The sequence below is a fragment of the Canis aureus genome, chromosome 1 (assembly GCF_053574225.1).
Source record: "Canis aureus isolate CA01 chromosome 1, VMU_Caureus_v.1.0, whole genome shotgun sequence".
NCBI lineage: Eukaryota > Metazoa > Chordata > Mammalia > Carnivora > Canidae > Canis > Canis aureus.
The window spans coordinates 91,771,539-91,786,797 of record NC_135611.1 but is presented as its reverse complement, the minus strand read 5'-3'; the positions used below and the strand labels follow the sequence as shown (position 1 = coordinate 91,786,797).

The 15,259-nt window shown below is 44.7% G+C and overlaps 1 long non-coding RNA gene across 1 annotated transcript in view; it reads left to right on the top strand.

Moving 5' to 3' along the window:
• LOC144319960 (uncharacterized) overlaps window positions 1–5,719 on the top strand; it is a 150,373-nt gene extending 144,654 nt beyond the window's left edge. The window contains exons 6-7 of the long non-coding RNA XR_013385594.1: window positions 2,881–3,022; window positions 3,553–5,719. This is a non-coding gene — a long non-coding RNA (uncharacterized LOC144319960). The remainder of the gene's footprint in view (window positions 1–2,880; window positions 3,023–3,552) is intronic.
• Window positions 5,720–15,259: the final 9,540 nt, after the last annotated feature.

The following is a 15,259-nucleotide window of genomic DNA, read 5'->3' as shown; positions in this document are numbered from 1 at the left end:
TTGTGGTTGTCTAGGGGTTCAGGCCTTGGGAGAAAAGAGAGAGACTGCTGATGGGCATGGGATTTCTTTTAGAAGTAATAAAAAGTGTTCTAAAATTGGCTATGGGGGTGCCTGGCAGGCTCAGTCAGTAGAGTATATGATTCCTGATCTCAGGGTCCCAAGTTTAAGCCCCGCATTGGGCATGGAGCCTACTTAAAAAAAAATAAAATTGAGTGGCACCTCGTGACTCACTGGTTGAGCATTTGCCTTTGGCTCAGGTCGTGATTCCCGGGTCCTGGGATCAAGTCCTGCATCAGGCTCCCTGCAGGGAGCCCGCTTCTCCCTCTGCCTGTGTCTCTGCCTCTCTCTGTGTCTCTCATCAATAAATAAAGTCTTTAAAAAATAAAATTGATTATGATTTTACAACTTGATGAATTCTGTACTTTCAAGAGAGAGGTGAAACATATGATTATATGAGTTATATCTCAAAAAAGCTGTTACGTGTAAAAGATCATTTGAACATGTTTAACTTGTATAAAATACATTCACTCCTGGTTTTAAGTTATTAAAATGTCCCAGAAACCAGCTCACAATTCCCGGCTGCTTTGGTCTTCTCTGAAAAGAAAAAAAAAAATGGTTCAGGACATATAGACCATTTTTAGCCTTAAATAAAAATACTTCTTTAGATGAAGAGTTAAAGTCAGAATGTGTTACAACATCTCCCTTGGGACGCCTGGGTGGCTCAGTGGTTGAGCATCTGCCTTTGGCTCAGGGCATGATCCCAGAGCCCGGGGATGGAGTCTCACATCGGGCTCCCTACAGGGAGCCTGCTTCTCCCTCTGCCTGTGTCTCTGCCTCTGCCTCTCTCTCTCTCTCTCTCTCTCTCTCTCTCTCTCGGTCTCTCATGAATAAATGAATAAAATCTTAAAAAAAAAAAAAAAGTCTCCCTTCTCTGTCTTTCTGGTAAAATGACTTTAACTCTTCACTAGAGGCTTGTTTACAGGAGATGGGCCCATGTAGATAGTGGAGGGACCTAGGTAGAGTCTTACAGGCAGAAACAATCCCACTTCCATCCAGATGCTCCACTGTCCAGGGGTTGGTCCCTGGGAGTTTGTGGGATACCCATGATGACAGAAAAGGGATATTTAGGCACAGTGCAGTCAATTTTCTCATAGCTTTTCAGCACATGAAAGGTACCAGTCTTCTTAGCACAATTCTCAGCTTCTCCTTCTTTTTCCCTTTTTTGAGGCTGAAAGAACTCATTCTGCCTGACTTCAGGCCACACCTCTCTATGCTACAGCTCCACTGATTAGTGGTAAAACATTAACTACAGAAATTAATACCTGGATATGTAAATTCCATGTCCCAACTTTAGGAAAGGTCAACGTGAAGGCCAAATAAGGTTCCTTAGCACAGGATTTCCCAGACCCTTCAATACATCCACGAGCCAGGACTATCCTCCAGGAGAGGTTTCAAGTTCACAGGATATCTCACACCTATTTGACTAGTAAAGGTTTTCCCCAGAAAATCTCATGGAACTAATGTCCTACAGAATACACTTGGAGCAACACCAGTGTATCCCAGTCCATTTGTTTTAGTGATGAGAAAACTGGAGCCCAGAGAGGCTAAGTGACTGGCACGAGTCATGCTGTAAGTTGCCGAGGGAGCCCCAACTTGAGCCCAGATCATCCATCTCTCAGGTGTCCTTTGCTCAGTGATAGCACAATGGTCATGGCTTAACCTGTGATGAAAAGCTCATGAGTCATCCTTTCTGTGTTGTGTCTTAGAGGGTGTCATCCTCTCTCAGTGTCTAAACCAGAGGAATGAAATATTTGTGCCATCCCCACAATCAGCAACTGTCAACTAGTAGAAGATAAACATGATGAGCTCTCACTAGGGACACAGAAATGAGGTTTTTAAGCAGCAAGGATATTTTCTCCCTCTCCCATGCCCCCTCTATTAGATGGATGCTAAAACACTGGGACCCTAGAGGATGACAAAGCCATACAATTGAACAAGGTCTGTTTCCTGAACCTGCATGCAGAGGGAAGCCACAGATGCACCTGCAAAGAGTCCCATATGAACAAGAAAGAACCTTCTATTGTGATAAACCACTGAAAGTTCTGAATTTGATACAGCAGTTCACATAGCCCTGATTAATACAATGAAACATTAAAAAAAATACAAGGGAAGAGATGAGGGATGTCAAAAAGCAGGAGATGATGGATTCGGAAATTTGAGGACACAAAGCCATTCCGTCTTAACTAGAAAGAACCTGGCACAAAACAGATCAGCCCTTATTCTCAGGGACCAAGGGACCAATCTAGATCACATCAGCTCACTACACCTTCTACATGGTATCTCCTCCCCATTCCCACTGCCAGACCCCGAGGAGTCATCTTCATCTTCTGGCTGAATTATTCCAAATAATTTCCAAGGGGTTCTATCTTCTGTAAGCTGTCATCATCCTTGCCCCTTACTAAACCATTCCCCATGCTGTGTTTAGAATCACCTTCAAAACACACAAATCACATGATGACCCACATTTCTCCTACTCATTCCCGTAGCTTGAATCACTTCAATTAATTCCCAGTGTGACTACAGTGAAGGATATATGGCCCTCCTTTTCAGCTCTCACCACCCCTGTCTTTGGACTCTATTCCTCAGCCATTCGGAACTTCCTTTGACTCCTTGATTGGGTCTTGCTTCTCTTGCCTCTCAGCTATCATGGGGAATACTTCAACCTCCTGAAATGGGCTGCTCTTTTCCTTCTTCCCTGCTAAGGCCTCATCTCTTCCTTTACAACAGTGTGACTAACTCAACTTAGTTGTCACCTTTTCTGGGAAGCCTTCTCTGATCATCTCAGATGGTGTTAACTTTTTATTTTCTGTTTGCCCTTAGTACCCTGCCCATGTCCCATCACAGAGTGTTCATGCTCTAATTGTATGCTTATCAATACCCTCTTCTGGAATGATCCTTGAGGACACAAACACCTCATTCACCACCGGATCTGACCACTGCTTGGGGACTTGGAACAAAACAGGTGCTTGCAAGTTGTTTCTCAAGGGAATGGAAGAGGGGGGGATGGATAGTTGGGATGGAGGCCCATTCTGTCCAAGCCTAAGAGAAAGCTTTACTTAAGGGAGTAAGCAATGTTGTTTAACTATTAGTGAACACAGGGTTGGATTTTTCTCCTTGTTATTTAATTCTGCTCCACAAAATGTCTTTTAATGTATGACACTCTAAAGTTGTTGTGTTTGCCTGTTTTAAAGGATGTGATTAATTTATTTTGTGTATTTATTAGAGAAATCTGCCTGGTTGGTCACAAGGAATGAAGCGTGCACAGGCACAAAGCGTTAAGATTTTGGCTTTGAAGTCAGGATGTCTGTGTTGAGTCCTGCCATAAGATTTACCACAACCATATGACCTTCGGCAATGAAATAATGTTTCCACAATCCTTAGCAGAGTGTTTGGTACATATTAAGAACTTAACAGCTGGTGGCAATAGTTATTAATGTTGTATTTGCTACAGAAACTAATATTATCATCATTCTGCCCTAATATTGTCCTCAGATCATGATGGAGACATTACCGGGGTATTGTACACTGTGTGCAGGATAAGTAACCAACCAAGACCAGCCCTGTGAGATCATCAGGGAAGACCTAATTCTCATCATCGGACAGACAAGAAAAGCCAGAGTCAGCAGGGTGAGGAGACCTGCTCGTAGTCACGTAGCCAGTCAGGGCAGAGCTGAGACTCAAACAAGAACTTCCAATTCCAAAGCCAGTTCTCTTTCCACTACACTGCACGGCCTCTGGGCTTTAGCACTTCCAGGTCCTACAGCTTCCAAGTTTCTAAGATCAAATAGGACTTAGGATTCCAAATAAACACACTGGGACTGACTGTTCCCCTCTCTCCATTCATAGATGCTTGAGATTGTGGCCTCCCGGAGCATTGTGCCTGGGCAGAGCTCCTGGCTGTGGACCCTCTTCCTGGGCTCCCCTCTGCCAAGAGGCCAGACTGGTTCCCCAAGAGACCGTAGTGTCCTTTTATGAAGTAGCTGCTGTAAATCCCCCAGGCCCAGGCTGGAATGCCAGCTACCCCCTGCACTCCAAAAGCCAGAGATGCTGAGTAGATGTATACCACCGAGACTGAACACACTTGCCACTTGAGTGAACATTAGGGTGTGCTAAGTCTCTGAAGCCTAGTTCTAAGTGCAAACTGCCAAAGCAGGTAATACACAAAGTACTCGGAAAGTCATAGATTGTCCAAGCTTGATAGGACCCAAGGCCTTATCTTTGTCTGAACTATTTATTTTGTAGAGAAAATCTGAGCAGAGAAAAGGATAGGAACAAATATCCAGGGCATTGGTGGTGATGGAGGGAGGGGGTGTTCTGAATTTCATTCCACTGTCCTTTCCATCACACTAATACACACTTTTCTGGAGCATCATCGTAATTGGATAGTCCTTATGGAGGTAGACTGCCTCACAGGTAGAAACCTGCTTAGGGCATTTGCCATCACTGGTGAGCCATTTTTGACACAGGTCATCTTTAGTGATCTGGAATGATCTGGAACACCTTCTCAGGATGAGATGGTTATTGGGAGGAGGGGAATGCCTTAGTCTGGAGACTTTGTAACAGAAGCCCTAAGAGAGTCCATATAGAGGTGTGGACAATTGTAGAGCTGTCAAGAATGATGCTCATTGCTGGGTTTTTCAGAGAAAATGCTCTGGAAAGACAAGACATTCAAAAGGTCAGATCAGGGAAGCGGCTATCAGCCATCCAGTTACAGGAGGAAGCTCTTCAATGGGATTAGAAAATCCCCAGGCACCTGCCCTCCATAGGTGGGAGGGAAATTTTAAAGGGACCAAGCTGCTTTCAATAGTTCCTGGAAACTGAAGTCTTCGAGATCCTATAGAAACCCACAGGGGATCCCTGAACCAGATTTGCTTCCATCAGACAGATGGAGAACCTATCAAATGTCCCCTGTTCTTCCCACTGTCCCAGTCACAAATCAGGGACAGGTAACTCCCTACAGTATGCCAGTGGCATGCCAGAGGAGTAAAGGAGTCTGTCCAAAGCAGACAACCATTTTCAATCATGGTGAGCTGAAAGTACAGCTGAAGAGGAAAATCATCTCTTAATTCCATCCCATCTAAGTCAGGAGACAGCATTTTTTTTTTTTTTTAAAGTCTTAAACCTTCATTGTCCTTTTTGGTAGGGTTGCATGCAACAGTTTGAATAAACATCTGACAGATGACTAGGTAAATGAATGAATGAATGAATGAATGAATAAAATGTTTGAGTTAATGAGTAAATGCACAAACTATCCAGGCAGAGAATGACTGTGGAGATACACAAGGGAATTGTGAAACCTTCATAACGCATGCATATATTTGCATGATTCCGTGCTGAAAAAAGAAGTTTATCTGTTTATATAATTCTGATCGGTACAGCATTTCCTCTTCTGTTCTTTACTCTCCTGGACTGTGTATAACAAGAAACCTTTAACTATTTTGTTCTCTGAACATTTGGGCAGAATGAAAATAACTTTTTGGTGTTATTTCTTTTATTTCTCTAGCCAGTCGAACATTTGTTCCCAATCCAGAGCCCAAATGAGCTATTTTTCACTTAAACTCTTCCAGTCCTGTCTGTTGCCACCACCTGGCCTTGTCACCGCAACATTCCTTAACACCCTAGTAGACAAAAAACAAATGGAAGGCAGAAGACAGCAAAGGAGTAGGGGGGGGGGGGCTCTGGAGGAAGACGGCCCAGGGCTGTCTGCCTCCAGAGCCCGAGTCTTGAGTCCAGCATCTGATGAAGTGGCTTTGGGCAAGTTACCAACCTCTGGACGATAATGGAACATGCTCTGTGAATGCCATTATAAGTAGTCATGCAAGGAAAGTACATTGTATCATGTCTATTATACAATGAGCGCTCAATAAATTTTAGTTGCTGTTATATTGCATTGTTATGTTATATTGGATTGCATTATATTACATCATATTACATGTCCTACCGGATTGCTCGGTGTTGTATCATATTGTATTACATATGGCGCTAGTAAATTTACAGGGTCTTGCAGAACCAGTGCATACAGGTGTATTGGCCAAAGTCACACCCTTCAAAAATATCTCCTCTAATCATTTCTGGACTTTCTTCCCCAGACTCAATTTTGCTCCTTCGTTCTCTATTAGGTACATCTAGAAAGTAGAATACATTGCTCTTCAAGGAGAAAACCTACTTGTCCTTCCTGTCACACTTTCCAGCTGCATCTGTGGCCAGGCTAAGCTGTCTTGCAGTGCTTTCTCCTCCTTCCCACTCAGAAGTCACTGGAGTTCAGTCCTGAAGGGAGCTCTGTGTCTGTGGAAGAAAATGCACTTCCATCTCCTTTGTTGACCTGACTTTCACCCTTCCCCTCCAGCATTCCAAGCTCCCACTCACATCAGCAAGCTGCATTTTTAAAAGTTGACTGAGATTATGAAAGCTTAAGTTTAGGCGAGCTCCAGGATAGGGCCAATGCCGAGTCTGACAGCTTGTTTTACTCCCTCCACTGGGGCAACCAGGCCAGGGTTGTGTCACTGATAAAGGCCAGGGTTTTCTAGCAGCCTTGGACTGTTGGGCTTACTCTAGGGGAGGTATTTGATGCTGAAGACATGTCATCAGATCAGAGAAAATAGGTACGTGGCACAACTCTATTCTTACACCAGCGGTAAACACAGTTGGTTACCTTCTTTCTATCTTCTCCAGATTATAGAATCCCCATTTCTAAAGGGTGGCAACATGCTCAAGGAAGATAGAACTCTTCCCTCGGCCTGAGAGAATGAAATATAATTGGCTTATGCCAAACATGGCAATCTCACGCCCCTTTACATGTGACTGGCTTGGGAGTGGGCATGTGACCCCGTGAGACTAAAGGGACAGTCTCTTGATGGATTCTTCTCAAAATATTTGTGTTTTCTGTTAGAGTAGTAGCAAGTTCTATCCTGTCTGACTTGATTGTAAATGCATGGAAACATGATACCTGGAGCTACAGCAACCATTTTGTGATCATGAGGTAACAAGCCAAAGGGGCAAGGATAAAGGTGAAAAGATAGAACATGGGGTTTTAGATAATATCATTAAGCTTTTGAACCAATCTGGAACCAGTGTCTTCTAGACTTTTATAATTTGTGAGGTGATTAACAGTTTCTATTGTTTTAGCCACTATTTCTTTTCTGCTACTTGCTACCAAACACATCTTATGTGATAAAAACATTATCCAACACATGTTGCAATTTTTGTATTTATATCTGTGGATTCTGTCTCTAATTTTTATATTTTTAACATTGAATTAGATCTGGGCACTTGGCAAGGGTCAATAAATGTTTGTTCAAAAGCTGTTTCGGTGATTTAAAAAATCTAAAGTATGGGGGTGCCTGGGTGGCTCAATCGGTTAAACATCTGCATTTGGCTCAGATCATGATCCCAGGGTCCTGGAATCAAGCCCTACATCGGGCTCCCTGCTCAATGGAGAGTCTGCTTCTCTTTCTCCCTCTTCTCTCTCTCTTTCTGTCAAATAATTAAAAGTTTTACAAAGAAAATATTAAGTATGTGTGTGTGCACACATGTGCACACTCACATGCACACATAATGGAATATCGCACAGCCATAAAAAAGGAGATCTCACAATTTGTGACAGCATGGATGGACCTAGAGGGTTTAATGCTAAGTGAAATAAGTCAGACAGAAAGACAAATATCATATGATTTCACTCATATGTGGAATTTAGCCAAAAAATGAATAAATAAGCAAAGAAGCAGAAGCAGACCCATAAATGCAGAAAATAAACTGATGGCTGCCAGAGGGGAGTGGGATAAGAGAACAGGCAAAATGGGTGAAGGGGGTGTGGGAGACACAGGTTTCTAGTTATGGAATGTGTAAGTCACAGGGATGAAAGGTACAACACAGGGAATAAAGTCAGTGGCACTGTAATTAGGTTGTGTGGTGACGGATGGCAGCTACACTTGTGGTGAGCACAGCATAAGGCATAAACTTGTTGAAGCACTATGTTGTACACCTGAGGCTAATGTAACATTGTGTGTCAACTATACTCAAATTAAATATAAAATAACTTCTGAGGTTGGTGAAGCATGAAGTTGAGGATTCCATTTTAGGTTTAATAAAATTCTTGTTTCCCTTCCTGCCAGGGACTCCTTCATCTCTATCGGATCCTTCACTGGAGCCAAAGCATGGTTGACAAGACCTATGAAACACTACTGGCATTGTGGCTACTGCTGAAAAGTATTCCCTGAGAATTCTCAGCAGCTCCCTTCAGCCATGCTTAGACTTGGTTCTCTGGCGATCAGGGTTCCTGAACTTGAATCAGCATACATCATCAATGGAGTATTTAAATTGGCATCATCCTACAAAATGTAGGACATATGTTTTCTACATTCGGCAAGAACTTGGGCAACATCTCTCATCTGCCAGCACTTTATGATGTGCTGGGGATATAGAGATGAATGACCACAGAGCCCCTATTCTTGAAAATCTGACAGTGAGAAGACAGGATATTAGAACCTAACTAGAGGTACTTACAAAGTGTCACATCCAGTGCTGAGCACAGCACTGACTATACATGCCGCCCTCAGTGCTACCCTGGAGTTAATTAAGAAAACCAAATTCCTAGGCACATGCCTTTGACAAAATGGTCTCCATGAAACTTCCCAAGCTTAATCTTCCCCAGCTGGGTTTCTTTTGGGAGGTGACACTGCTGTCATCACCGAAAGTTCTCAACATTTACTGCCTACCCTCCAGAGGCACCTCTTGCCCAGAACACGCCCTCTACATGGTTCACACAGATCAGTTATTTCATGAAAGAAACAAGTTTGATAACCATGTGAAGATTTCTGGGGGGAGAGGGGGCACTTTTCTAGGTGAAGGAGATTACCAATAGTGCCTTGCTTCCCTGTGAATCAGCAAATGTAGAGGAAATATAAATCAGATCCCCTTCTCCTACTTAGCCAGAGCTGAACAAGGCGAGAACCCTTGTGCTCCCTGGTCCATTAGCCTCAAGGGCACCTTTCAATTCTACATGGGCCCTAACTGCACAAATGTAAACTTATTAATTTCCCCACTGGTCTATCTTTTGTAGATGTTGCCAGGAAATGGTTTTTCTATTGTTCCTTCTCAGCCTCTCTTACACAACATTCCCTGCCCTCTCTCCCACTGTCTAGTCCTTGAGCACTTAGGGATGCCATGGCCTCCTGCTGGTTGCTCAGCTCGATTTTTTTCCTTCTTGGAGAAGCATGGATTCCAGAGCCAGACTGCCTGGGAACAAATCTCAGCTTCTCCACTTAGTAGTTGTAGGATTCAAGTTACCCTTATTCCCTTTAGCTCAATTACTCCTTCTGCAAAATGGAGATCTACCACCTTTCTCTCCAGATTACCATCATTGGCTTCCAATTTGCCAACTTAGACCATCAACTCCTACTGAATTCATCTCCTACTCTAATTATTTGCCATCCAGATTCATGATCAAAGAATCACACACAGAACCATCACTCTACTTAAGACTCATTCTGCATCTGAGTCTAGGAACTTTGTGAAAAATCAAACTATGCACCTATCACTTGTGTATTTTTTCTGTACATGTGTTATACTTCAGTAAGGAATTTACTTAAAATGTTGGCATTTTAGGGATGCCTGGGTAGCTTAGCAGTTGAGCATCTGCCCTTGGCTTAGGGCAAAAGGCCTTGATCCCAGGTCCTGGGATTGAGTCCCACGTCAGGTTCCCCTCAAGGAGCCTACTTCTCCCTCTGACTATGTCTCTGCCTCTCTCTCTGTCTCTCATGAATAAATACAATCTTTAAAAAAATTTTTTTTGGCATTTATGTTAAATCTGCTTGATCAGATAGGGCTTCTTTCCTCACTCTGCTCTTTTTTGCTCTTACTTTCTCTGATTCAAAAGGATTACATATATAGACACAGTTATTTTAGAAAAAGAGCATGAAATAGAACCGTAAAAGAATGAAAATGAAAACCCATCCATTATCATTCCCAGCACCCAAGAATAACACCTGTCATTTGAGAAGGTATCATTTCACAATGAAAAAATATATTAATACTCTTTTCTAACCTTTTTATTATCATCCAACTCTGAATTCCAGGACACTATTTTTAAAGGCTGTGTTATATTCCATTAAATAGGTACAGCACGATTATTTAACCAGACCCTACTTTAAGACATATAGATGGTTCCTCGATTTAGCAGTGTTGCTCGCAGTGGCTTTGGGGCTAAAGCATTGCTCTGTACTGGGGTTTCATTCAAATTGCATTTCAATTATTCATGCCATTCATTCCAATGCAGTCTAGATTTCTTGGTCCGTGCAGGCATTCAGAATTGCTTTATTACACACTACATCTTCCAAGCTCTCCTTCTGAAAGATTTGTATTTCACAGAAACAAATCACGAGCTCCATGCAGCCGCTTTCAGAAATATGATGGGAAAGGACATAGGCACTTTGGGTCACACATCCCTTCACTAGTGTGGGCAAGAACAGAGGGCATCGCTCTCTAAGATCCCCTGACTCACTGGGGACTAATGCTGCTCTGAAGCCCTGTGGCAGCGCAGAGTGGTATTTGCATCCTGAGTGTGATTTGCAATGTTTCCACGGTGCTAATGACTACAAATTGCTCATGGCTGTGAAAAGCTAATTGTTGTGCAAGGTGTTTCTGCTCTCCCCCAACTGCCAGGAGAGCTCACAGCCACGGTTAAACAGAGATCTCATTAGCGTCTCCAACACAGTCCTCAAGGGGAGTCCCCCTTGCAGGCTGGCAAGCAACCAAGCCTCCTCTGCAAACCCGGAACCCAGAGGCTTTGTGCCGGGCCCGCAACAACCAAATGAGGAGGCAAAGATGTAGGAAGCACTTCCCGCGAGGAAACAGGAAACAGGATGCACACTTTAGCTGCAAAAACCGAGGAAGGCAAAGGACGGATGCAGGTCTCTCCCCAAACAACGATGTAGTTGCTGGCTGTGCCAAGCACTGTGCTGAGTGCCTCCTGGCTTCTTCTCTTTCCATCACCCCGACTTTTCAGAGGAGCACATTGAGGCTCAGAGACTGAATCATTTCCCCCCAAATCCTTTGGCAGGTCCCAAATCTGGGACATGCTTCTCAGCCTTTTTTACTCTAGGGGCCAGAGTCTTCACCACAGCCTGACAGTACTTCCTGAAAACCATGGGCAAGCCTCAGGCCGTGCAGGAGCATGAGTGCATGTGCATTAAGAATCCGAACACGACACTGAATTCATCCTGCCCCGTGACTACTAATGGACGGTGGGCTGGGGAAAACCAACAGTAAGTTCACACGGCTGATGAAGCTTTCTTCCTATAAGGTAACGTTCAGTGTCTCCCTGTTTCCACTCAAGTCCTGTATGCTCCGCTCTCATAGGGTCTACTCCGTAGGTTATTTCCCTGTAATTATGATCTATTATGTCCCTGTCCTGTGACTTAAGTTTAGCAACCTAATAAGGCAAACTCAGGCCCAGGAATGCTTACTTGAATTCATTGTGCTGCAAGGTTTTGCAAACCCTTCCTCTGTTTCTCCAGGGGCTCAGTTATTCTGCTGGAAATCCTAGTCTTAGCACTGCCCTCCCCCAGCCCCAAACCGTAAAAATATAATCCACCTCCCTTTGTCCGAGCCCTACGGCAAGTTTCACAGGCTGAACTCTGCTTTCCAGCCTGTACAGTAACAGCAACAGAAACTAAATCAGTGGCAGCAGAACTAGAAAGGGAAGCCACGGCCCGAATCGCCAGGATGACGGTCTGTTCGCGTTCATTCTACACACTCTTTGAGAAAAGAAAGGGGAGAGAGGCCAGTTGATTTGCTAACACGGGCAGGAGGGGAAAATGTTGAAAAGCCATTTACAGTCGAGGGAGAAGTTGCCCGGGCAACGCAGCCCCTCGAGGGACGCAGGGCCCGCACCTGCCAGCCTGGTGGCCCCGCGCCTCATTAGCCTAACAGCACGGCCTTGGGCGCCTGGACTGTCACCAGGCCCAAGAACTGGCGTCCAAGTTCATGTTAAACTCACCACCGACTTGATTTGATAATAAGATTTCATGTGAGAAAAAAAAAATCAACAACAGAGGAGCCCCTAGGATTTCCACGGCCGCGGGAAGGGACCCAGGCTGACTGCAGCTGATAAACTCCCTGGGCCCCAATCATTCCGGGCAGGTGATTTAGGGCGGGAAGAGCACTGGATGCAAATGATGTGACCTGCAGGTTCAGTGCATCAGCATCTCCCAACGCCCCTCCCAACCCCCCATCCCTCCCATTCCCCCCCCCCCCCCCCCAGCAGGCGCTGTCAGGACTGAGTCTGGGTTGGCTCACTTCTGCCCGGGGTGAGGACAGGACAGCCCCAAACCCAGAGCGGCCTCTTTCCCGCTTGCTGAGCTGACAATTGCCAACAGCTGTCACCCCCTGCTGGGAAGGCTGGGACTGTCACGTGAGAAGGTCCCTCTCAGGCTTGTATCTGGGAAGTAGGAGGCCCTCCTCCAGCAGCTGAGCTCACAGCCAGGGTAGGAGCGACAGTTTGCAAATGACTTCGGTAAGCTGCAGACATCCTCGTGGTTTCTTTTTGCTGGAGTTTGGGACGAGGCCAAACACATTCATGGTTCCCAGAAGCAAACCCTCTCCCCCTGTGGAAATGAGAACCATTTAGGAGAGAGCTCAAAGCAATCTCCTCCCCGAGATCTGTTCTCCTGAGTTTCTTTTCTTGGTGAAACGCTCTCCACCCCATCATCAGCCTAAGCCAGCGACGCAGCAGCAAACATCCCCGACACCTCCCTTCCTTCCCTTCCCTTCCCTCACCGCAACTTTCAATTTCCCAGGCCAGCAGTTCCTACCTCCTTAATATTCCTCACATTCTCTTCTCCATTCTCGGGTGTTCTGCCCTGGTTCAGGATGCCGTACTTTTCTTGCTTGAATTACTCACTACAACAGTGACCGGCTCCCCAGGCTGGTCACCCTCTAAGCTACAGCATTATTCTTATCTTTTTTTTTGAGAGAGAGATTTTATTTATTTATTCATTAGAGACAGAGACAGAGAGAGAGGCAGAGACATAGGCAGAGGGAGAAGCAGGCTCTCCACAGGGATCCTGATGCAGGACTCGATCCCTTGCCCCAGGATCACGACCTGAACCAAAGGCAGACGTTCAACCACTGAGCCACCCAGGTGCCCTTCATATCATTTTTTTTTTAGAGATTTTATTTATTTATTCATCATGATAGACATAGAGAGAGAGAGAGACAGGCAGAGGGAGAAGCAGGCTCCATGCCGGGAGCCTGATGCAGGACTCTAACCCAGGACTCCAGGATCGCGCCCTGGGCCAAAGGCAGGTGCTAAACAGCTGAGCCACCCAGGGATCCCCACCCTTCATATCATTTTTTAGCCCAAATCTGATCATGTCATTTCTCTGCTCAAAGTATTTGGCAATTTTCCAAAGCTCTGAGGCTAACATTCAAACTCTTTAGTTGAACAGAAGCAACATAAAAAGAGGACACATTTTGGCCACCTTGCTTCAAAAGGGTGGAGAAGGCCTCCCCGAACACAGGTGTAGCACCGCTCCCTGTGGTGGCAGGAGAACAAGGGAGGGTTACTCGGGTGCTAGTTAAGTGGTTATGCAGAAGGATCCACTGGGTTCTACAGGGTCAACGCTCAGAGCGAGAAGCTTCTTTCCTAGCAGGGTTGCCAAATCAAATATAAGATGACCAGGTAAATTTGGATTTCAGGAAAACAATGACTAATTTTTTTTTAAAGTATATTCTGTGAAGTATTTGTTGCTCTGTAATTCAAATTCAACTGGATATCCTGTATTTTTATTTTCTACATCTGGCATCCCTGTACCACAGAACTGGGTGTGGGGTGGGTGAGGAGGGAGAGGAGGGTGAGGGGTGGCCGAGGAGGGTGAGGGGAACCCATCAAGACAGTCAGGAGAACTCTAAGGACCAGCATAAGGAAAAGGATGGTCAGTTAACCTGTAAGGCTACATGTTACAGGTCTATCTCAACTCTATCAAGAAAAATCTCCACAATGATAATAAGTGAAGAAAGCCCCTAAATTACAAAGGAAAAGAGAACAGGGCATGGCAGGGGAGGACAGATTTTGAAAAATTGGAGGAGACAGACAGTAAAAGTAAGTGGTAACTGACTGTGTAATGCAGAAGCCTGCAGGGGGCGGCGGGGGGAGGACTAATTAAAGCTGCAAAAATCTGGAAAGGCCAGGAATCAGGGGCACCCCAGGGGCCTCAGAAGATATCGTGGTTGGGCGTGTTGAGCCTGCCTAGAAGTAAGTAGCACCCAGACACCCTCCCAGCCCCAAATGCAGATTGTTGACAGGCTTGCTGGAGGACGAGAACATGAGAGGCTCTGGACCTGAACATCTCAGGCACAGAAAAGCCCAGAAACCCAGATGAAAACACAATACTTGACAAGTCCTCGCAGGGACTGGTAAGATTCCCTCTCCCTTCTGGGATTTCAGATGGCTGGTACCCTCACTTAAGGGGAAACAGCCACTGGTATTTACAAACAATTCACTGAAAATTACTGGCTTTCTAACTGATGGCTTTCCCATACTCCCTGCCATCAGCCAGCCCTATGGATAGGTCACCTTCTCTTCTTCCTCCCACCATAGCCTTGCCCAGGGGCGACTGATATTTAGAGAGACTTCAAGTGGGAGAGTGACCCCAAAATAAGTCAAAGAAATGGCCTACAAGAAACTTTCTTTTGAATGAAGGATACAATGAGATGCTATTTAGAAAAAGCAAATGGGGGATTCCTGGGTGGCTGAGTGGTGGAGCATCTACCTTTGGCTCACGTTGTGATCCCAGGGTTCTGGGATCGAGTTTTATATTGGGCTCCCCACGGGGAGCCTGCTTCTCCCTCTGCCTCTCATGAATAAATAAAATATTTTTTTAAAAAAATGGGATACAAAACCTTCAGCAAGATGATGAGAAGATAAAATTAAAGAAAGCTCAGAAAGTAGAGCTAATGGTCCAAGAGATGGATAATGGGAAGGGAGGAGTGGAAAACTACAAAAGCAGTTCAGATTGGACATCTACCCCATAGGTATTCCAGAAAGAGAGAAGGAGGAAAATGAAGGGAAATTTAAAAACAAAACAAAATAAGAATAGGAATCTCAATTTTGAAAGAGCCCATCAACATGTTTAAAAATAACAAAATTTTAATATAATTGAGTTAAAGTCATGACTTAAAAATAATAAAACATATCAAGATA